The sequence below is a fragment of the Pollachius pollachius genome (genome assembly GCF_949987615.1).
Source record: "Pollachius pollachius genome assembly, chromosome: 14".
In the NCBI taxonomy this organism is placed as follows: domain Eukaryota; kingdom Metazoa; phylum Chordata; class Actinopteri; order Gadiformes; family Gadidae; genus Pollachius; species Pollachius pollachius.
Window position 1 is genome coordinate 18448630 of NC_136947.1, and position 23815 is coordinate 18472444.

At 44.2% G+C, this 23815-nt stretch overlaps 1 protein-coding gene across 1 annotated transcript in view; it reads left to right on the forward strand.

The window, feature by feature from the left end:
* Nucleotides 1-23815, forward strand: part of clstn2a (calsyntenin 2a) — a gene marked incomplete at both ends in the record, with an annotated part of 141649 nt that overhangs the window by 64175 nt on the left and 53659 nt on the right. The window lies entirely within an intron of this gene.

Below are 23815 nucleotides of genomic sequence, written 5' to 3' on the forward strand. Positions count from 1 at the left end.
GCGCTTTACACCAGATGTTCTGTCAGAGGGAGATAGCACTTCAAAGAGCCGGAAAGAAAAGGAAGGATAGCAATACAATTGCAGTTTTTTACTAGAGAGAGCGAGAGAGAGATGAGAGGGGAAGGCAATCATGTGAGAACATGAATTTGCTACAGCTAACATTTGTTGTCGAGATGAGAAGTTGCGTGCTCTGCTTCTATTTTTGCGGGATTAAATTGTTTTCATTAGATTAAAAAAGCATCATTAAAACATCTAAATCTAGTATGTACAATTGCATTTTTTCTTGCCTTTGATTTGTTATGCAGGTATACTTTTGGGGGTATATTCATAATTAATATTGACCTGTCAGTGGTTCATATTTATATATATAGTTGCTATCCTTAGGACTAATGCAGTGATGTGGATAAACAGATACGTATTCTTAAAGTCTTCCATTTCACACATGCACACATAAGCACAGCGGCGTCACTAGTGCACATTTAAACACCAATAAAAACAAGGCAAAACAGGATATTGCAGTGATAAAAGTTGGATTTATGAACAGGCGTGCTGTAGACATACACAAACACACACACGCACACACAAACACACACACACACACACACACACACACACACACACACACACACACACACGGTGCATAGAAGATGGTCATTATTGAATCTCTGCAAGAACAAGAGATAAGAACAAACACTAATGTTCCTAATTACGAACCATCTTGCAGCCATCCAGCATTTGTTTGTGTGTTTATGTGTGTGTGTGTGTGTGTGTGTGTGTGTGTGTGTGTGTGTGTGTGTGTGTGTGTGTGCATGTTTATAAGAGTGTGTGATAATAATCTTAACAATAACTGGATATGGCTATCTGTCTCTCTGACAGATCTGCCATTTCCAGCTGCTGGAAAACGTACTGATTTTCTTTCATTTTGTTTTGTGCTTTGCACTGTGATTATTTCATTGTAAATTATAACTCATTGCCAAGATATATCTTGACATGGAATTACAGTGAAACACTACTCCTTGCCAATATTTCGAAGTAGATTCAACATCCAGATAGTGATCTAAATCCAATATGTATACAATTCCAGATACTGATTCAGTTCAAGTTAGTGATCTATTTCCAGTTACTGATCCAGTTTTTTATTGTTCCATTTCCAGTTACTTACCCTGTCCTGGTTGCTTATCTAGTTCCAATTAATGATCCAAATCCAGTTACTGATCTAGTTCTAGTTATTGATACAGGTCCAGTTACTGTTCTAGTTACAGGTTCTGATCCAGTCCCAGTTACTGATCTAGCTCCTGTTATTGATCCACTTCAAGTTACTGATCCAGATCCAATTACTGATCTAGCTCCTGTTACCAATCAAGATCCATATACTGATCCAGATCCAGTTACTGTTCCCGAACCAGTTATTGGTCCAGCTCCTGTTACTGATGTAATTCTATTCACTAATGTAGTTACAGGTTCTAATCAGGATGCAGTGACAGATCCAGATCTAGCTACTGATATAATTCCAGAGACTGATCCATGTCCAGTTAATGATCCAGACCTTGATTCAGTTACTGATCCATATACTGATCTACTTATATTAACTGATCAAGGTACTGATCCAGCCTTGAAAAATCAGTAAACAGTAAAACAGTAAAAAATTTAATTTTAATGTATAAACATTAATAATAAAATAATTAATAACACAGCCCTAGCCATGCTGAAACTCTGTGTGAAGGTGCTCAGCTCGTTCTTCAGAAGAGTGCAGGCTCTAACGGTAAAAACACAACGCGGGGGCTGAGCATTTTTTGGGCTTTTATTGCTTCATGTCCTAATGACTTCTGAAGGAAGCGGTTCCCGGGCTTAAGCACCGGCCAGTTAGTCGGATGTTATCTCAATAAGGAATGAAAGGGGCAACAAATAGCAGCCAATTCACATCTTCTTTGTCTCTCTCGCTCTGTCTAGGCTGCCCAACTATCGCTCTTTGAATCAAGCTCTTTCTATCACTCTCTTTGTCTCTATGTGTCTCTCAAATTCTCTCTCTCCCTATTTTTATTCCCCTCTCTTAGACTATATAGATCCATGTCTGGCATAGATATATGAACGACATGGCGTATATATATACCTCTCTCTCTCTATGTCCGTCTACATCTCTCTCGCTCTCTTCTCTCATTCACTCCCTTCCCTTCTAGCTCTGGTTTTTCACTGTTTCTTTCTCTTTTCCTCCCTCTCTGTCTCTCACTCTGGCTCTCTGTCTCTGTCTGTCTCTCTCGCTCCCTCTCTCTCTCTCCCTCTCACTGTCATTCTCTCTGTATCTTTCTCTTTTCCTCCCTCTCTTTCTTTAACTGCTGCTCTCTCTCTCTGTCTATCTCTGTATATCTCTCCCTACCTCTCTCTCCCTACTTCTCTCTCTCTCCCTACCTCTCTCTCTCTCTTCCTCTCTCTCCCTACCTCTCTCTCACTCACTGTCTCTCTGACAGCTGTTCTCAGGCTCTGCTCAACCTGACAGGCTTATTAGGAGGATATTTGCATATCCTCTTAGCTGTGTTTGTCTTGTTCACGCAGCCATTAAATGGACTTCTATCACTTTGTGCGAGCCCCATAATAACATCACAGTCCGCCAGGCTTGTCTTCGCCCCTCATCATAAAGGAAGGCATGCCCCACGCCCTTGAAGCTCAGAGTGCTGCACTCTGTTCTCTCACTCCCATTACCGCCGCTGTCGTCACTTTTGTCCCCTCGCCTTTTTATAAGCAAATCACTACTTAACGCGAGTGTGCTAGCATTTGTTGTAGACTGTCGGTATGAGAGACTGATGAGACTATGATGAGTTTTATGATTGAAAGAGGAAAGACTGATCTTTTTTTTTTCTTTAATTGAGTTGACATTTGAATCCGTGCACAAAGGTTACAGACGGCAGATATGAAAGTCACACAAGGCTTTAGGAGATAACGGAAAGATAATTGGACTCTCATTTGCAAGATTAAAGAAAAAAATGAGATAGACTGGCGCATGGAAAGGAGTCTGAAGAAGATGGCAGGAGTTTGAATGGCAAATGACAAAACAAATATGGGTAATTAGTGTAATGTAAATTTCCTGCTATTAAGGTTGATTAGAATGTATGCAATTGGTGGGAACATGAGTGGCAGTGATATTCCAAAGCCTAATGAGTACAACACAAGTCTGCTTGAATAGCTCCTAATTACATCACACAGCACAAGGGTGAGAATACAGTAGCGCTGATTACTACACCATTAATGTCTAGGAACGTTGCTGCAATTGATTGTTGCACAGTACTTAGCTGTTTTAAAAGGCGGGGATTCTGAAGTTGCCAAAGATCGATCGGCCATACAATTAAATACAAACAAAGGTATGGTGAGATGCATGCAGAGCTACTATTTGGACAATTAGGAGACACTTTTATCTATTTGAGATGAGGATTAGATTGATATGAATGAATATGCAAGTGATTGGGGGCAGGTAAACTTTGAAATGTATCTTCATGCTAATGCATGCCTTACAGCTTGTTGCCATAGGGGATCAAACACGGTTCCTTTTGGCTAGCAATTGAACGCCCTAGCCACAACACTATCCTGCATTTCCAAAGGATATAGACTTGAAGCTGCCACCGCCTGCTAAGATGAGAATATTCTCATTTGTTTTGACCTACAGTCAAAGAGAGTGCAGCATCATTTGGTTTCCATGTTGCTTGGAAACCGTTTTCAATGACAACAGAAGTGTTGTCAGGGGCCAGGTGTTGGCAGATGACATCCAGAAGACCCCTTGTATCTTCAGTCAGATTTAATAAGGTGCCATGCCTCAGAGGAGAGGACACACTTTTCATACTTTTGTCATTCGATTAATCAGCATGTCAGCCCCATGGTCCAGTTCACCTCTGCTCCGCACTCAGTGTCACTGGCTCTTTAACTCCCCTTCATATTTTCCACATGTCATACTTGTTTTCTCAACCTCTCCTTCAGCTGTTGCAATAATCTCTCTCTCTCTCTCTCTCTCTCTCTCTCTCTCTCTCTCCCTCTCTCTCTCTCTCGTTTTTCTTTCTCGCTCTCTGGCAACTAACCCCAATCAACATCATCCCAGCCGTCTGTTATTTTTTCTACCTCAGGTAAAACCGCAGGATTCCCTAAACAATTTAAACACAAGCGAGCACTCTCACGTGAACGCACATCAGAGCGACGGCGGCCATGGCTGGCGAGCGCCGGCCTCGACGGTGGATATGTCCGCAGGGTCAATCGTGGGTAATGATCATAATTGGCTCATTTCCGCCCCATTACCCACTCATCTTCTGCAGGGCTGTCGTTTGACAGAGGAGGAACGCGGGGCTCTGCTTTCCAGGTGATGGATAATGCCAACAGCCGGGGCCATTAATAGAGTCTGGGAATGAGCTGTCATCAGCGGGCAGACGCAGGAAGACGGAGGAGTGGTGGCGGGCAAAGCGTGTCCTTGCCGCACTGTATTAATCCTCCGCCCCGCCCCCCACCTTCCCCGTTCAAGGATACGAGGCACACCATACACTTTCTTTTGGTTGTTTGGCACGCAGAGTCCTTAGTAAGGAGTAATATGTTGCGGTTTGAACTCGGATGACATTTACGACTGACATTTGCAAAACCGTTTTGTGAATTTTACGGATTGCTCGCAGAGTTGCCTAGCTGTCCGGTCGATTGATTTGATGTAGAAGTACTCGTGGCTGAGGTAGACGCTAGCAAAAGTCTCTCAATAATAAGAGTGAGTTTGTATTATTGTTCGATTGACATTGGATAACAGGTATTCGTGCTCTGAATTACGTTGATGTGCCACGGGAACTAAAGACCTGATCCCCCGTATGAGATCACTTCTCCAGCGGTGTATACCTGCACAGCTAACGGTCAGGCTGCAGCACCCCTCTATAGAACCATCATTGGTCGCTATTTAGACACCATTGACCAATTACAAAGTACACCTCCCTAAACAATAGGCAGACTAAATTAATTAAACCGGAAACATGTCTCATGTTTCAAAATGTTAACAATTGGATTTAAATCTCTTTTTTAGAAGTGTATCCCACTAGCTCTATAACAGTAAGAACAGGGAATGAATTGCGTGGCCAATGGTTCTTCGGTGTGGGTGTAACGCAGAATGACTGTACATAATACAGGTTAAACTGACCTTATAGACTGTATATAATACAGGTTAAACTGACTTAATGTAGACTGTATATAATACAGGTTAAACTGACTTAACAGACAGTATATAATACAGGTTAAACTGACGTAACATAGACTGTATATAATACAGATTCAACTGACTTCTTTGGACTGTTTATAATACAGGGTAAACTGACTGTCATGTATGCACATTGGTGGAAAATCAACACCAAAAAAAACATCTAAAACAACTCGTTCATATTTAGTCTGTATTTGATCAGAGTTTTGGGGTATTTCTTGATCAAATACTAATGAATTTGACCAGCCGTCTCTGCTGGTGAAAGACAAAAACAATCCCTTCTCTTCGCATGATCATGTTTTAATTCAGAGCGTGCTCGAGGAGGATGGGGCTAATCAGAAACATGTCTGTTGTCGATGTGATGCAGCTGTGATGAAATTTGATTTTACATTTTAACGCCTGTCAAAGTAGCACATCATAGTAGGTTAGATGGCTATTGAAATATAATATCAATAAAGGTCTACTAGATTACTTTGTCCCGCTTGTTTGCACGGAAGTTAGGGGATAAAGCGACGTATTTCCCTTGGTTTGAACGTTGTCTGAAACAATTGGTAAAATCTTAGAACATAACTCAGCAAAATATACAACATAGGTCCAGCGGTCTGAGATCTTTTGACCTGGAATACTACATGCCATAACTGTAAGTAGATAAAATGTGATACTACAATACATCCCTGTTTTCTAATCAAATAATGCCGACAGGATCCCTGTACAGCGCACCACACAGAGTGAAAGCATTCCTCCTCGTCTATTTAGACCTGGGCTGCCTGTGTGTAACCGATGGGTTTCTGCGTTGTGTCTGGTGTTCGTTGAGTGAGGCACACACAGGAGTCGAGTTATGGAGGTTTATTCATTTTAAAGGAGACAAAAGAAACGGGCGTCACACGCAATCCAAGATATCTCTCTCCACTCAGCTCTGTGCATCAGCACCCACTCAAGCTTAACATATCCTGTGACTAATAATGAATACATGTAGAAAAATTATAAAAATGTAAACAAAGCATAAAACAATCTCAAAGAAATTAATTAAAAAACAGTATATAAAATATATACACTAATAAGGTAATAAGATATAATAAAGAATTGTCATTTACCTCTCACACTCATTTTACATTATACAATAAGCAAAAAAACACATCACAGGCATACCTGTTAAAGGAGACAAAAGAAACACGGGCGTCACACACAATCCAAGATATCTCTCTCCACTCTACAAAACAAAGGAAACAAACAATTGACCACACATACGAATCACACAACTGCGCTTGAAACGTCAACACAGGACATGCAATGATCCTCCTCCCATGCCATATCTCACGCGGCCGGGAAACCCCGTAGCCCATGCTAAATCTCACGGGCCCAGGAAACCCTGTATCAAACTACCACCGGCTCAGGCTAGTTCACAAAACCCCTAAAAGCTAAACAAACTAAAAGTCTGGCCTTCCAACAATTAAATGACTGAAAATTGTCTACACACCAGGGAATTTCTCCCATGTGCCCAAAAGCACGCCGCAAAGCAGCGTGAACCACCACAACCGTCCATGGGCAACAAACAAAAGTTTTACAAAGAAATCAAAGGGAGAGAGACACAAACACAACTCACCAGCTCCGTGCATCAGCACCCACTGAAGCGTGACACACAGGTGTAACGCCAAACCACTCCCCAGAGAAATAAAAGGCATGCCATAGAAAACAATAATGTTGAACCAACTTACACAGGAACCAATCTTTGGAGAAGTTCACAATAAAACAAAAAAATATGAACATTGACCAAAAATAAAACAAAATCAAATTAAATTTAGCTCGGCTACATGTGCATACTACGACTGTATCGCTGCTATAGGTGCCTCGTACCCGGGTTAGACGGATGGATAAGACTGTGAGTACCGCGTGAAACGTAATGACTGCACAGCAAGTCCCACAGGTGGTGACAGCATCACAGACTTAATGATACCACACCACCTGTTTCTTCTGTTCCCGTGGAAGCCAAAGGTTTGGCTGGTGATGGTGCAGGTGGAAGGGATGGTGGGAAAAATAAATCAGTATGAACCCTTTTTACAGAAGTGCCAGAAGAGTTTGAGCAGCAGTCTGAACCATGTGTCAGAGCAGCGGCTGAGGGGACCTTCGCCCCATCATTCTGCTGCCAAAGGGAACAAAGGCAGGGCTCCTGGCTAATGTATTCGGGCCAGCAGCCTTCTTCCTGCTTCTTTCTATCACCAGCAGTGCCAAGACCTGCGATGACGAAATAATGTTCTAACAGCATAATAATGTGTTGTCGCTCATCTACAAAAAAAAAAAGAGAAAAATGAATTGCAGCATTTTGACCTATACGATGGTTTAACGATGAAATACCAGGAAGCATCTTTAAGTTGACTGTAGTGCAGAGTTCATAGCTGATTCGTCAACACCTCAGGGCTAAATGAACAGGACCGGGATAACGAGATTAAAGGTCAATATCAGTGAGTAGCGTAACCAATTCGAACAGGAAGCAACTCTCATCCTTGTGTCTATAATTCCTCTTTGTTCCAGCAATTTCCCTCGCGGGGATTGAGCCATGCAAATCAATAGCACAGATGGCTTTCAAAGAAGAAGATATATATATATATATATATATATATATAAATCTTCAATAGAACAAACAGCCGGCCCCCTCACAGCTGTATGGCCCTCACGTCCTAAGTCACGCAGGATAGAGGCGGCCATCCTTCTGTTACTCAGTGACCTTTAAACAACCTTTTCCCTCTTCTCAGCGTCCCGGTGACTGAGTGCGACCATCAGTGCGGCGCACAACATTGATTTCATCTAATTTCATCTTGGTCTCTCTGTAGCGTTATGTGCCTCTACATTGAGGGCGCTCTTCCAAACAAACTCCAGCAGGTTGCACATGTTGACTCACATGGATAATTGCAAAAAGTCAATCCACGACATCACCGACTGCGTTTCTTACTCCTTTGTCACCGTACAAATTGACATACGCTTATATTCCCCCTATAATTATAATCCGGTGGCCTGTGCGGCCTAAAGCTTCTAATTTTGGTTTTAATTATTCTTCGCTATGCTTCCCTGTAAAACCCGACAGATTTAATTCACACATGTCTCTTTAAAGTGAGAACGCAAGAGATTAGCTAAGGTGTCAGGTGTCAGTCCTCCTATCAAAACTATAGCGGTGTTAATTGTCTCCTCGGGGGACGTGAACCGTGGCTCTGAGATGAACATGGCGTGTGTGAGCCTGCCTGCCTGTCTAATAAGTATCTATTAGCATGCCAAGAGTGCAGGCTACTGCTGCATATGCTGCTGCTGCTGCTGCTGCCAGCAGTCTCAAATGTCACCTGTCAACTTCCACTGATCATTCATGTTTGCTTTGCCTCATGTATGGTTAAACTCACCCCCTCACACAAAGGGGGAATAATGTAAATACCATTCCCCTCCTGGGTATTCCTCACAACGGGGAAGGGGAAGAACGATTAAGTGTGTTTTTGGAGAGAGAAGACAGAGTGGGTAAACACCAGGGCGGTGAGGGGAGATAGACAGAGGGAAGGTAAAGAGAGTTTTAAATGAAGGAGAGAATGATGGTGAGCTGTAGGCTGTAGTACTTTCGTTATCTGGTGACGGCTTTCATGGAGGCATGGGGGGGGGGGGGGGGGGGGGGGGGGGGGCATTAAAGATTCACAGACGTGTGAACAAGACAGCGACAAGTAATCCTGACATGGAGCTACTTAATCTTAATATTAGTTAGTGTGCGCGCGTGCATGGGTTGTGTGTGTTGTGTGTCTCTGTGTTTGTGCGTTGTCGTATGCATGGCCATTTCTTTGGGAGTTGGCGATGCATGCCCAACACAATGCACAAGCTGTGATGAGACTAAGCAGATACTAAGTTTGACGGAGTTCTGTATGTTAGAGAGAGAAAGATTGTGAAGGAGAAAGTAAGAGAGCGAGAGAGATTTCAGAGAGCGAGAGAGAGAGAGAGAGAGAGAGAGAGAGAGAGAGAGAAAGAGAGAGCTAGCTTCTGACAAATGTACTCATTCTAAGACGCTTTGGATAAAAGCGTCTGCGAAATGCCCTAAATGTAAATGCAAATGTAAAGCTAGCGAGAGCGAAAGATGGAGAGGGATTGACTGAAATGTATCTCAAAGCAGAAGTTTGTGTGACAGGCCAGTGCGGTACTTCACAGCCAGTCACACCAATCATAGCAGAGAGCAAAGGAAAATATCTATAGGCCTTTGTGAGGTCCTTTCAAATGTACTAAATATTTGAATAGCTGTCTCTGATAATGCTACACATAAATGGCTAGTGGCAGTTTTTTATTTGCATGTAAAATTGCATGTAAAAAGTATGGTTTTTAATCATTCCCACTCAAATAATCCTGCTTCTTTCCTGTGGTGGAGTGCTAGTCAGCCCTCCTGCCACAGAATCTTATTGAAGAATACAAGCCAGCCAATAATTACTTACAAGTTCTAGTTTAGCCAGAGAATGGAGCTGCTGGAAAATTGACACATTCATTGTTTGTTTCTGTGTGTGTGTGTGTGTGTGTGTGTGTGTGTGTGTGTGTGTGTGTGTGTGTGTGTGTGTGTGTGTGTGTGTGTGTGTGTGTGTGTGTGTGTGTGTGTGTGCGTGTGTGTGTGTGTGTGTGAAATGTTTGTGTGTACGTGTGTGTGCTTGCATGATTGTTGGTGCACTTACTTATTCAAGTACATGCTGTGCGACAACCAGCATTGTGTGACTGGTGTTTTGTAGTTCCTATTTATCGAATTTCTGTTTCAGATTACAGGCATACATATTTGTACCTTATTTGAATTGGAAATGTTGCCATTAAGAGGTTGAATTAGGTTCCAAGAATTCTGGGCTTTTAATAATTAAAGCAGAACATTTAAACTGACAATCTCGCAGAGCTCAATAGATTTTCGTCAGTGAAGGCTCTATCCATCCCCGTTTGAGCTACCAAATGGAGATCGAGCCTACGTCCCACTGATAAACGCCCTTGAACTGACAGCATTATCAATGTGACCAACTGGGTGTCAGTGGCGACATTCCTGCCATGTATTCAAATCATTTCACGGGAGAGAAGTGGGTTGCCGTGCTGACTGAGGGTAGTCAAGGCAAGGCTGAAACCAGCAGCAGGAGATTAGACACAGAAATGGAAGATGGGGATACCAGAGAGGATATGGGGGAGCCACAGCTAAAGACTTCTACTTCAACTCCCTTGAGTGTCTCGCGGAATACAGTTTTCTTTCACCATAGGAGGCGCCAAAGACAACGAAACATAGATTATTTTTTTATTCGAAAATAAGACTATATATTAGATATACATGTATGTGTATAAATTATATAAATTCATATCAATCAACTGTTCTATGATTTGCCGAACCTAAGTTGGAATCCTACAGTCCAATTTTGTTAGATCAGAACATCTGCAGGGAGACAGCATAGAGCCTGGGCTGGAAACCAGACACTGGAAGAGGAAGAGTAACACATTATTTCCTGTTCCCCAACAGAGATATTCAGAAGGGGATTTTAATAAGTGTACAGATCCGCGCATCCAGCATCATGATTGGTCGAAAGTAAATAGGGAAAGCGAAAGAAAGTGAAAGGCCCTGTTGACCTGGATTCAAGCCCATCTGCTTTTAGACTTTATACCGTAATATAAAGTCTGATTTGTGAGACTAGCTTAACCTAAATGATAGAGTACAGTGGAAGGCTGATGCAAATTAAACATGCAGTCATGCATAGCAAGGGGGAAAAGTGCATTCAGATTATATGACAGTGGAGTTGACAGGCCCGGGCGACGACCCAGGCCTTAAATATGTTCCTCAGAGGAGGCTGCAGCCCGTGGGCGGGCCCCAGCCACCCGGCGACCGGGCTGCGTCCTCCGCTGTTCTCTGGAAGAGGCTGATCTGACGCCGGCCCGTCCCGTTCCCAGCACCACCACATTAGTCCCCCGTGTCTGCAGAGGAGCATGTGGCGTGTGATGTGTTTCGTGTGGTGTGTGTGTGTGCGTGTGTCTCTGTGTGGAACAGAAAGAGAAACAGAAGGTGTGCCAGTGTGTCAGTTTTTGCTTCTGTGTGTATGTGTGTATGTGTGCTTGAGTTTGTCTGCACATGCATATGTGTGTGTGTGTGTGTGTGTGTGTGTTTGTGTGCGTGTAAGTGTGAGTGTGATATACATTTGGGCTTGAGGGTTTCTGCGCATGCCTGTGTCTGTCAGGCAAGTGTCTGATTGGGTGTACATGTGTGTCTGCGTGTGTGTGTGTGCGTGTGTGTGATTGCATGCGTCTGTCTGTGTTGTTGTGTATGTGTGTGTGTGCGTCTGTATGTGTTGCTGTTGCGTGTGTGTGTGCGTCTGTCTGTGTCGTTTGGTGTGGTCGTGTTTGTGTGTGTGTGCGTCTGTCTGTGTTGTGTGGGTGAGCACACATACACATGTCTGTTCTCCATGAACCACTGGGCCATGTCCTCCTCTTCGCAGCGAGCAGCCCACTGACGGAGCTAGCCAGGCGTCTTAGCCAGCGCCCTAGCCAGCATCCTAGCCAGCGTCTTAGCCAGCGTCTTAGCCAGCATCTTAGCCAGCGTCCTAGACAGCGTCTTAGCCAGGCGCCCTAGCCAGCGTCTTAGCCAGCGTCTTAGCCAGGCGTCTTAGCCAGGCGTCCTAGCCAGCGTCCTACATTTACATTTTACATTTAGGGCATTTAGCAGACGCTTTTATCCAAAGCGACTTACAATAAGTGCATTTGTTACAATAAGTACATTTGTCATAAGAAGTGAAACAATATATCGCTGTCGGTACAGTAAAGATGTTCATAGAACCAAGTGCAAGTATTACAATCGCTAGGCTAACCCATTCCCCGTGTAAAGCAAAGATAGCAGCTACTGTAGATGCTACACAATTAAGTACCTTGAATAAGTGCAATGTACAAGTGCCAGGACGTACAACATTCAATGGTGGCTGTGCATTGGTTTCTATGCAGAGTCGAGGTGAACTCTCAACAGGTGAGTTTTGAGTCTTTTTCGGTAGCTTGTGACCGACTCTGCGATCCTGACATGGGTAGGGAGCTCGTTCCACCACTGAGGTCCTAAAACAGAGAAAAGTTGTGACTTCGCTGATCGACCTTTGCTTGCTCTTAGTGATGGCGGTACCAGACGTCCAGCTGAGGTAGTTGAGCGGAGGGATCGAGCTGGGGTGTGTGGCTTTACTAATGCTTGGAGGTAGGCAGGGGCAGTTCCATCGACTGCCTTGTATGCCAGTACCATCATCTTGAATCTGATGCGAGCTATTACAGGGAGCCAGTGGAGGTCTCGGAAGAGGGTGGTTACATGTGAGAACTTTGGTAGGTTGAACACGAGGCGTGCTGCCGCATTCTGGATGCGCTGCAAGGGTTTAATCGCAGAGGCAGGGAGTCCAGCCGGGAGCGAGTTGCAGTAGTCCTAGCCAGCGTCTTAGCCAGGTGTCTTAGCCAGCGCCCTAGCCAGCGTCTTAGCCAGGTGTCTTAGCCAGCGTCTTAGCCAGCGTCTTAGCCAGCGTCTTAGCCAGCGTCTTAGCCAGCGTCCTAGGCAGCGTCCTAGGCAGCGTCTTAGCCAGCATCTTAGACAGCGTCTTAGCCAGGCAGGGTAAGTTTTAAGGCGCATGGCTAGGGGCCTGGCTAGGGTGCTGGGGGGGTGTGTGTTGCTTCTTTCAGAGGCCAACCCAGTCTCCTGTCCAACTCCATCAGGCTCAGGAGAAATTTAAGATGAAACACAAAAACTGAAAACAGTCTGGATTCTAGACTGATTCTAGTCACAAGAGGAAGGATGTTATTGGATTCCTGATGAAACGTACCCGATTCGATCCCTAATGTCCACAGGTGTCCTGGAGCAAGGTTCCTAAGCCCTTCCTGGTGACTATCCATGACTATCTGAATCCTTTCTTCGCATTTTATGAACGTGTTTAGTAAATAGTAGGCTTTGGATTCTGGTCTGAGAGAACTTTGTGCTAGCGGATAATGAGCGGCAGGATGAATGGAGAGCTGATCTGAGCTGGGTTTTAATAGATGCTAGGAAGTGAGGAAAGAAACACCCTAAACATTAGGGGGATTTATTTTCCTAAAACACGGGTTTTCAAGCGACAGCCATTCCTATTAAATGTTTTGCAAAATAGACCTTTCAGATAAATCACAATCCTCTAGGGCCACTTGCACGTGTCTCAGTCCTACTAGCAAGTACACAAGAGCCAATGGACCATGATATTAGCCTCACAAAATAGCTTAATTTGCTTCTTGTGAAGCTTTATTGAAGAATATCATTTCAAGTCACATCTATACACAAGTATACAATAGCACTATTACAACAAGAAACCCTCTGCTGCTCTGCTTTAAAGGGGAACATGTTGCAGAATGGCATAATGTTTGCTACGCCCAAGCGGCACAAAGCCAGCTCTTCAATCTCACCTGCGCTCTTATTTTGTAGACAGTGAGTGGTAGGGGTGGTGGTAGCGGTACTGTGTGAGTAATGGTAGTAGTGCCTTGTTTTTATGTTGCTTCATGTTTGTCGAGAACAGAATTGAAATAGTGAAGTATCACGGCAGTAGGAAGCCTGTCATGCACTGTGTGTTTGTTTAAAGAATCTTTAGAAAAGGTGAAAAGACAGCAACAGTACAAGCAAATCCAAAGTGGTACATGTGCAGTAATGCGCTGTGGTGTGTGTAAAGGGGGGTGCTCCATTATTCACGTTCACTCTTAGTTGAGTGGAAGCGTCTCCCCTGGGACACATGTTGTATGATGGGAATGCTAAACTCTGTACGGCCTGTCAGACACCCTGTTCCTGACAGCTGTAAAGGGGCGAAGGACCTGACACAGACAAGTCTGAGTGGGGGCGCTTCAGAGGTGAACCATGTTTTAAAATGCAATACATTTATTATTGTTAAAAGAAGCATTACCAGTTGTGTAGCCTCACACACCACACTGTAGATGAATAATCTCTGATGGCATACAAGCTCAGATCTGGGTGAACAGAACGTTTAACATTCTCTCACTTCATGTCCGCATCGTTGAGTTTCGTTGAGTCCTGTTACTCAACATGAGTCACCGAACTCATGTTGCTGATGGCTGGGATCAGTTTGCACGTGATTGGTGAGCGTTCTGGGAAGAATTGTCTGTAAAGGTTTCAAATCATCCCCATGCAGACTGGCCATTGTAGAACATTGTTTCTGTGGGAGAATATCTCTGTAATTATGGGTAACAGTTGTTGGTTTGGTAGCCAAGGCTCTGTGCCATCTCTCTGCAGAAGTTTCTTTATAACAAGGTAGTGCTGATGGAACCGGGGTCACCCCTCGGTAGACGATTAACTGGCAAATTGTAAGCTTGGAGTTTCAGAGGGCAATATCTATTTATATGAACAATGATGATGCCAATGTTCCAGCTTCTGTTTAATAAGCAAGGTAACAACTGTGATAAATTTAATGCTAATGGTTTGTCTTCTCTCTTAATATTCTTGAAATGTTGCAACGGAACTTCAGCCAAAGGAGTAATTACTTGGAGATTATTTGTAATCGAGCTGTAAACGAGGAATAAAAAAGGTCACAGGAAGTGGCATTCGTCAAGATAAACAGAAACAAACAAAGAACAACAAAGTGAGAGATAGAAAAGCAATTCAGAATAACTGCAACTTTGAAGCATTAATAAAGAGGGAGCAACTAGTGAAGGAATCCATTATAAAGCTTTGTTCCTACATTAATACTCATTAATAAAGAGGGAGCAACTAGTGAAGGAATCCATTATAAAGCTTTGTTCTTACATTAATACTCATTAATAATTAATGAATTGTCATGAATGTCGGAACAATTGTTAATCAATTATGAATAATTACTCACAATTTCCTATGACTTCCAAGTTCTTCTTCGTTCCTAACATTATTTCTGTCTTTCACGCTGCAACATTACCACAACCCCTGACTCTGACCCCCCACCTTCTACTCTCCTGGGTGTCTGAATCCCCTGCTGCTCCCAGCCTCGACACGTCTACCTTCAGTCGGCACGGCAACCCGGTCGGGCCGGCTCTCTGCAGTGAAACCCTCATGATGTCACACATCACCGGAGGTCCCTGTGCTGGCTGAAGGAAGGCTAAATGAAAGGCAGTATACCTCCACGCCCCCGTTGAGCGGGCTGGAGCCTTGAGCCTCTGGTGGCTCCAAACAATACACTCATGACTTCTGACGACCTCTCTCGCTCCACGGCTTCTATTTGAGCTATTCATTTAAAAGCCTTTAAAGTCACACGTGTGAAAACCTCTTCTGATTCAATTAAATGCTGCCAACGTTCACAACAGCAGTTGGGTCCCGTGAATACTAATTCTTCCAATCCCGCGACTTCACTGGCTGCTATTAGCGCTAATTGCGTGGCAGATTGCCTTAGCTACGGGGCGCAATGAATGTGTCTTGTCTGCGGTTATCGACTTCTCCCCCCAGTCGGGTATTGTTCTGTCCGCCTCATCGATGGCCCTGTGTGAGAAGAGAGCCTCGAGAGGGTTGTGTGTGTGTGTGCGTGTGTGTGCGTGTGTGTGTGTGTGTTTTATGGTGGGAATATGTGTGTGTATTTTGTGTTGGTGTGTGCACCTTTCAGTTTGGGTGGGTGTGTATGTTTGTGTGTGTATGTGTGTGTGTGTGTGTTTGTGTGTGTATGTGTGTGTGTGTGTTTGTGTGTGTGTGTGTGTGTGAGAGAGTGTGTGTGTGTGTGAGCGACGGTGTGAGTCTGTGTGTGTGTGTGTGTGCGTGCATGTGTGTGAGTGTGTGTTAGTGTGTGTGTGTGAGTGTGTGTGTGATTGTGAGATTTTGTTTGTGTGTGTATGTGTGTGTGTGTGTGTGTGTATGTGAGTGTGTGTGTGTGTTTGCGTGTGTATGTGTGTGTGTGTGTTTGTGTGTAGAATTGTAGGAATATTTGTGTGTAATTTGTGTATGTGTGTGTGTCTTCCAGTGCGTTTATGTGTTCGTGTTTGATAGGTGGTGTTGTGTGACTATGTAGGACAGCAATACATTTGTATATACTGATGGAACATTCTAATGAGGATCTGTTTGTTGTGTCCATGTGTCAATAGTGTCCTGTCTGTGGTTAGGTTCTTTCTATACCTAAGAGGGGGCCGTGCTTCAGTGAACAGCATGACTTAGGTCTCAGGATAATAACACTACAGCATATGGTACTCAATAGACCCAGCAGTTAAATCACCATTATATAATTTTCATAGGGTTAGGGTTTTAAGTATAAATTAACGTTGTTGCCAAAATTGTTGACATGGCAATTTTAACAACATTGTTAGCCGTAACCAAATTAGTATTAAACTGTTTAAACTGCAAATCTACCCATCGCTGGCACTACTTGGTCTTTAATATCAACTAAACAGAGCAGAATATTCACCTTTCAGTGAGTGTTTTTGTATGTGAGTATGTGTGTGTGTATTTATTTATTTATTCGTGTGTGTTTGTTTGTGTTCGTATGTGTTTCTGTGTGTGTGTTTGTGTATAATGGCAGGTGCCCAGCTTTGTGAAGTGGTTCATTTTCCACCCAGGGGGTCAATTGCATGGCTCCACTATCTCCCCAATGCAATTAATACGGGTCTGGCTATCTGGGAGAGGCGGGCGGACTCCTGATGAATTACTTACCGTCTCCTTTGAACTCCCAACGCCGGTTGGAACCCAGCAGCACGGCAGCCATGACCGTCTGCTGCTCAGGACTAGCCTGTAGTTCCTCTAACGGCCTCTAGTGGGTTTGCAGTATGTGGTGGACACAGACTGATCCATTGTAAGTAAATTTATGAAATAATAATTTCATCATTGTAATGCAAACAAACAATCTTTTTTTGGGCGTTCAGTTCCGATCTCAGTGGTGTAGTTCATCTTTGTATGATTTGATTTGCAAAAAAAAAACCTTGTTGAAAATGATTTTTCATATAAAAAAAATGTGATTAAGGAATGAATATTTATGAGTTTTGCCATAGGCCTCAGGTCCAGGTGGCCATTGAAGTCCTTTTGTCAATGTGCCAAAACTGCAAAGCACAAATTCTAATCTATACCTTTCTAGCGGCTGTGATTTCACGAACGTTACGTGCTTATTTTCTTATTTGAGTCTCCCAAATCCTGTTAGATAACATGTACACAAAGTAAAGACATTTTCCCATATACCCAGCTTCCATAGTAGACTTATGGTTCCACGTCTTGACCTGGCTAAAGGAATAGATAAAGATATATTTTTCAGCAGGTGATTGAGGTCAACATTCAGTCTTTAAACGTTGATAATTCTGCAATATGAATCCCACTAGAAGTGTTTCTTGTTTTGGTTGGAGACATTTTGTAAATAATTTGGACGGTGCCTCTGGGCTCTCTTGGCTGTGTTTAGTGTGTGTGAGTGTGTGTTTGTGTGCGTGGGTGGGTGTATGCATAGAAAACCATACATATGCTAACACATTGCGCACCCTCATTTATTCAGAGAGTGGGTGCATATGTGGGTGCCCATGAGCCCTGGACCGACTTTCCTTGTGCCACTACATCTATCTTCTACGCCTTGCATTGCTGTTGTGACCCCAACACATTCTAGATCAAAATCAGGTCACATTTTGAGTTGCGAGTGCACCGTTATTAAAAAATATGTCAACGGGGCAAACTTCTGTGTTTCAATAGGTCCACATTTCAGTGGGCAGTGAATTGAATCCTGCCAAAGATAATGTGACTGACACCTTTCGCGTTTCGCCAGCCAATGTGTTTCTTAGTCACTCTACCAAAACCCTCGAGGGAAGAGAAAATCCCCTTTGAATCAACATGCAGCGGGTTTAGAGGAAGCTCTCGACGCCTCCTCCCGCGCACCCTCTTTCTATCATCCTGCTCACACATCCCCGGCCCCGCCTCCTCTGCCTCCTCCTCCTTCCCTTTGGCTCCGGAGCACAGGATCATTATGTAAATGGCTTGGCCTCGCGTTTTGTTGCACTTCTTTGACAAGATGTACAACCGTGGTAGAATGACTTTGTAAGCAAAGTAACATGATGGGTTCTCTTAGACGGGGACGAAGGAATCCCATATCAACAGCGCTGAAAGTATTTCATACTATTTGAGTATATCTGTTTTTGGATTCAGATTTTGTTTTTAAATGTGTTCTCGTTATACATTCCTAAAGTTTGAATAAGCCAAGCCCAACTCAAAGATGGTGCTCTCTCACTACCACCAGTGTCCGTTGGCCAATCCAAGCACCGCCCAAAGATGCTCAACTCTGCTGAAAAGTGTGGGTCTTTCGGCACTCGGTATGATTTCCAATAAAAAGACATCTGCTCTTCCTACCATGTCCTTATGAATGTTTGCTGATGCTACGCAGAAGGTATTTTATGCACAGTGCATGCTACAGTTGCTCTAATTGCCTTCAAGGGATCAGAAATCGTGTTATCAAACCTAATGCACTGCGAGACGTCATACCGTTGCTGATGTATTCTACGAAGCATCAGACCGGGAGTCACATGCCCATGACGCGATTGGCTCCCCAGTTGACTGACTATGGGTGTGACAGCATCCAATCAAATCCAAGCATTCAGACAGGGCTCTTTATAACCAAGACCGTTCCCAGTCGCCTCTGCTATTGTTCATCCCCACCTATCCCACTATTTTTGGCCCTGCTATCTTTCAAGTAAAGACTTTGATTTATGATGCCTCTGCCTCGTGTGAACAAGACTGGGCTTTGGCTCCTCTCCTCGGGGATCATTACCGGGAAGTCTTTCAGCGCTCCCAGCAGAATCATTACCCACTGTTTGGATTCACTGACAAAACACCTCAACAACAACAGCAACACCAGAGCATCCCCACCATAAAATTACCCTTGGAATCATTCGTAGCCATAATATGTCTAATTTGTTTTGACACACGTGTCTCCCTGTCTAAAATACAAAGCTGGAATTAAATCTGAGCTCCGGGAGAAGGGGCTCCTCCAAGTCTTGCGTCTGTCAACCTATCATCTGTCCGTCCTCATCAGGAGAACACGCAGCGTCGTTCACCAAGGCGTGAGGGCCGGCCGACGAGCCGTTCAGAAGAGGCTTTAATTGCGAGCTGCTTGGGGCGAAACTGACCAGAGTCTGGTCAGTAATTAAAAGGCAGGGAACAAGGGGTGAATGAGAGCGGCGAGACAGCAGAAGGAAGCAATGGAGGCTTAGAGACAAAGAGAGCGATCCACTGGGACAAGCTTTAATCACCCCCCCTCCCCCCACCCCCCTTCCTCCTGCTCTATCCCCCATCGTCATCCTCCTCCTTACTCATCCCACCGATACCAACAGCTCCCCGAATCTGGAGCTTTCATCCTTTACTTATCCATCCATGAAGACTCATAAACATACACACACACACACACACTCACACACACACATTTCCCGCAATGCCGGAAAAACGTTGAAACACATACACACATAAACACATGCATGCACTCACAGACACAGGAAGCAGATGGAAGGCAACCCGAGGACTTGATCAATTTCCGTGGCAATTTGGAGTCATCTGTTTCCCCATTTGGGAGACGGCAGGTTCAGATAAGATTGTGGCTTCGCTGCATTAAGTCCCAGAGCCGCTCAGAGAGGGAAACTCAGGAACGCTATGTTCGGACTCTAAATGATCCGAACAACAAATAGCAGGCAGGGTGGTTGACCTCGCTTGCAGGAACGTTGATTGCAGAGCGTGTTGATCATTCCCTTCTGTTTATTTCAAATGTATCCTGAAACAGGACAACAGTGTTAATTCCCTAACACCCCGAGGTGCTCTTGTGGTGAAGTGAGCAACCGAGTTGTCAGCATTGACAGCTTGCCAAACTTTAACGTAGCTAAATTAATATAGGTTGAAGGTTGTTTGCTCAAGGTTTAGCGCAGATCAGAACAACAAACAAACTGTTTCCAAAATAAACATTACAAAATAAATTAAAGTGGGAATATAAATCTGACTCCCTAATAGAAACTGTGCAGTAAAAGGTTTGTAAACGAATAGGCCCTGACAAGCTTCAGGTGTGTTCTCTCTCTCTCTCTGGATGAACTAAAACAGACAGCATGTGCTCATGCCTGCAAACCAAATAGCAACAAGAGAGCCATCAAGTGCATCAAAGTCCTTATAATCCACAGAGCTGATTGGCTCGCCGTCCAACCAATGACGAGGGAGGCAGGCAACCTCCAGCGGAAACAATCTGAGACTGAAGGGTAGACTGAAGGATAGTTAAATGAAGTATTAGAATATATGCTCCTGAAATGTATCTGTCAACTCCCATTACCCTGTGGCCACACATTCATTATAAATGATAAATAAATGGCATTGCTGCATGATTCACCTGTTATGCGTGTCTTTTCCATTAAGTTGCTGTCTGGCTGCCTGACATTTCATCTCTATTCAAGCGACCAAAATTTCATTTTTATGTGATGGTTATTTTCAAACTGATTTCTGCTGACTCCATCAATTACTTGTTCCAGCCCAGACATCCTGCAGCCAACCGAATCCAGGAGAGAAAATAAATACAATGTATGTATTTTTACATTTGGAACATATATAAATAAAATATTTTCCTCGCTCCCCTTCTGCCATATAGGCCAAGAGATTAGAGTTTATTTCAACCATTGCAACTAAGTGGCAACTTCCAAGAGACAACCAATAAAACTGTGTGTGTGTGTGTGTGTGCGTGTGAGTGTGTGGGTGTGTGTTTGTGTGTGTGAATGCGTGCGTGCGTGTATGTGTGGGTGTGTGTGTGTGTCTGTGAGTGTGTGTGTGTCTGTGAGCGTGTGTATGCCTGTGTATGTGTGTGTGCATGCATGCGTGTGTGCGTGTGTGCATGTGTGAGTGTGTGAGTGTCTGTGTGCGTGTGTTTGTGTGTGTGTGTGGGGGGGTGTGTACACAGCAGCAATGAATACAGCCGTTTTGCTGACATGATGTCCCTCTGTCATCACCATTTACATTGGAAAGTCACTTTACCCCCCCACCACTCTCTCTCTCTCTCTCTCTCTCTCTCTCTCTATTTCTCTCTCTCACTCTCTCTTTCTCTCTCTCTCTCTCTCTCTCTCTCTCTATCTCTCTCTTTCTGTCTCTCTCTCTCTCTCTCTCTCTCTCTCTCTCTCTCTCTCTCTCTCTCTCTCTCTATTTCTCTCTCTCACTCGCTCTCTCTCTCTCTCTCTCTCTCTCTCTCTCTCTCTCTCTCTCTCTCTATCTCTCTCTTTCTCTCTCTCTCTCTCTCTCTCTCTCTCTCTCTCTCTATTTCTCTCTCTCACTCTCTCTCTCTCTCTCTCTCTCTCTCTCTCTCTTTCTCTCTCTCTCTCTCTCTCTCTCTCTCTCTCTGGCTCTCTCCCTCTCTCTCTCCTTCCCTCTCTTTGCTTCGATTTATCCCTCTGTTGCTGTTCCTATCTCATTTAATTCTGTGACCCTGTTAGGTGGCCCTTTAAAATGTAATCCAGAAAAATGCATTTGCCATAACAGATGGAGCGGAAAATGGATTTGTGTCCATTTTCCAACTGTTAAGTGGAAAGTGCTTTCGCCTGGACTCCATACACGCAATATGCACGCTCCGACACACACACACACACAGATGCTAAAGTGTGCATGTATATACGTGTGTTGTATTGTGTGTGTATGTGTGACTGCGTGTGCGTGAGTCTGCACAAACACACAGAACTGACGTTTATCACACCCATCCCACGCTACCCCCCTGTGTGTTTGTGCTATCCCCCCCCCCCCCCCCCCCCCCCCGTCAGCACCTGGCAGACCCTGCCTCTCTAAAGTAGAGGGGATTTTAATTTCAACCAGGCCTTGCCGCAGATAATAACCTGGGCCATGCAGGCTAAAAGCAGGGTCTGCCGCACACATCCAGGAGGGGCCGGCTTGTTGTGGTGGTGGTTGTTTTGAGAGGCGGATGCTGCTGTTCCTCCAGCCCGTGTGGAGAGACAGGCGGGGGGGTTAAAAGAAAAGGGAGCCGGAGCAACAATGTGCCACATGGCGGAACGTAACGGGATGGGGAAAAAGAAGAGCTGGTTGAGGGGTGCGGCTTGAGGGTGAACTTTGTCTTATCTGTCCTCGCCAGTGAGGTCTGCGCACACAGAGGGGTATTTGCGAGGTAGTCAGGCTGCTGCTGCTGCTGCTGCGCTGTGCTGTGGTGGTGGTGAGTTGTTTCCGCTCTCCACTCCACTAGGTTTGGAGATAATTCCCGCACTAAAGTAGTGCCTCCTCTGACCAGCAACAGCCTAAATCCCTGAGGAGAACGCGCACGCAGAGGATGAGAGAGCTGATGGACCCCTCGGTTACAAAGCACACAAACACAGACACACACACACACACACACACACACATACAAAAGCGCACGCAGTCCCACACACACATGCATACGCACGCACATACATACGCACATACACACACATATACACACACACCAACGCACACGCACGCACACACAAACACACACACACAGACACACACTAGCACATACATGCAGACACACATGCATACATTCAACACTGGCACATGCTCATGCACATAACACACGCACATAGCAAACTGAAACACACATTCTATACTAGTACAAATATGCACACACACAAAAACACACAAATTCAGGGGCAAATGAAGACACAGACACACATATACGAACACTCACACATTCAACATAAATAGTACACACTATGATACTGTACACAATTCACGAAAAACCCTGAACAAAATGATTATCTTTTGTTGAGTTTGCCCCATTTTTCTGATAGCACCGCGGATTTTCCTCCTAGCTTAACTACTACTACTTAGTACTTCTCAGTACTATTAATACTCTACTAGTACTGAGTACTACTAGGTGAACTGATAGTAATACTGCCTCTCTCACTCTTCTCTACTTTTACCACCAACACCCTAGCTACTCTTACTGCCTCTTCGATAGTTGTGGAGAGGTCCAATACAGAATACTTAAGACGAGAACAAGAAATGAACGGGGAGTATGGTAGCATATCCAAAAGTTCAAGTGGAGTGAAAGTTTTAAAATTAATTTCAGTTGATTGACACCTACATTAGGGAAATAGGAAACAAGTAAAAGAGAGAAAAATGAATTGGAAATGGGAGAAATAAAATAAATAAATGGGCTATTTCTTATTGCGTTTACTAGTGTTGTCATGAACCTTAAACACACATATTCAACCACAACATCACATTGTACACAAGGTTGCATCTATCACACAGCAAGGATTTTAAATTACTTTCTTTTGAAAACATTGTGTTTCTCGGCTCTCTGGGAGAGAAGAAATTGATTCTCTCACACACGCAATGCCCGCCACTCAATACTCTCGCGTCGCCATCTCACACGGAAGAATCCGCTCCGAATGCATCCGCCGGGCGCCGCTGTGTCATTAGGCGTCGGAGGTCCGCTGTGATCACAGATGAGGGCGAGGGGTCTCCTGCTGAGAGCTGTTTTGATTTACTCAGTCTTGAATGGGCTTGCTTGAAGGCTCTCTTCATCATCATCATCATCATCATCATCATCATCATCGTCATCGTTATCGGTTTCCTATTCTTTTTTATTATTTGATTCGTTCATTTTCAAATAGCCCATAGGCTTTTTCCAGATGAGTGTTATGCATGCCCTCCCCTCATCCCCCCTTCTGTGAAGAGCTTCACTCTTTAAAGACTTG